General features: G+C 35.4%; 1 protein-coding gene across 1 annotated transcript in view; it reads right to left on the bottom strand.

Moving 5' to 3' along the window:
- Positions 1 to 891, bottom strand: part of LOC103522846 (vacuolar fusion protein MON1 homolog A) — an 18,406-nt gene that overhangs the window by 14,400 nt on the left and 3,115 nt on the right. The window lies entirely within an intron of this gene.

The following is an 891-nucleotide window of genomic DNA, read 5'->3' as shown; positions in this document are numbered from 1 at the left end:
TCCCTAGTTTTTTTTTTAATATAAATGCAATAATACCATTTTCTCTCTCTCTCTCTCCCTCTCTCCCTCTCTCCCTCTCTCTTCCTCTCTCTCTCTCTCTCCCTCTCTCTCTCTCTCTCTCCCTCCCTAATAGACTCGCTTCTTAGATACGGAGTGACATTATATACCTACGCTCCCCAGTACACCCCCTTAACCCTTTAAATACGCTCCAGAGAAAAATCAAAACAATGCTCTTTGGTAACAACCGAATTCCATGCCTGACTCCAGAACAGCTTTCCATATTTGTACTTTTATACATGAACTTCCATGAGCCCAAATTTCGTCAACTTACAGACCAGTCATACGCCCTGAGACAACAAAGGTTCAGACGTCGTCATGTGTATACGGAGCAATATGGGAGCAGGAGGCTAGAGTACATAATGCCGAAACTTTTGAATGAATATTGCGATGGATTCATGAACGAAAAGAACAACGAGAAGCTTAAGAAGAAATTAAAAGAAAGCATACTTCGTCACTGTTGATAATACCTACATACAAAGCACAATCACCAATATATCTATGTATTTGCTTGTACATTATTCACTATAGATACCTGTTAATCTTGTAAAGATAGTTACTTACCACCAGTTACACCTAAATGAAATAAATCGGGTCAAAATCGGTATGGTTATAAAATATTAGTTATGGATTTATCCGTTTATATACCTAAATTTTTATTTAGGCAGTTATCAATTCATAATATCTTGATTACAAGTTACATTGAATCATATAGGTAAATTAGAATTATTATAATGAGAGAGGCCCATCTCCAAGAAGTTAGGTAATAGCTTAGGAGATGAAAAAAATTGTAATTTATTATATGTGAAATAAATGAGAAATATTAATCAATCA

This window comes from Diaphorina citri, unplaced genomic scaffold (assembly GCF_000475195.1).
Source record: "Diaphorina citri unplaced genomic scaffold, Diaci psyllid genome assembly version 1.1 scaffold81, whole genome shotgun sequence".
NCBI classification, from domain to species: domain Eukaryota; kingdom Metazoa; phylum Arthropoda; class Insecta; order Hemiptera; family Psyllidae; genus Diaphorina; species Diaphorina citri.
Note: the sequence above shows the minus strand (reverse complement) of the source record. Positions and strands in the feature narration are given on the sequence as shown.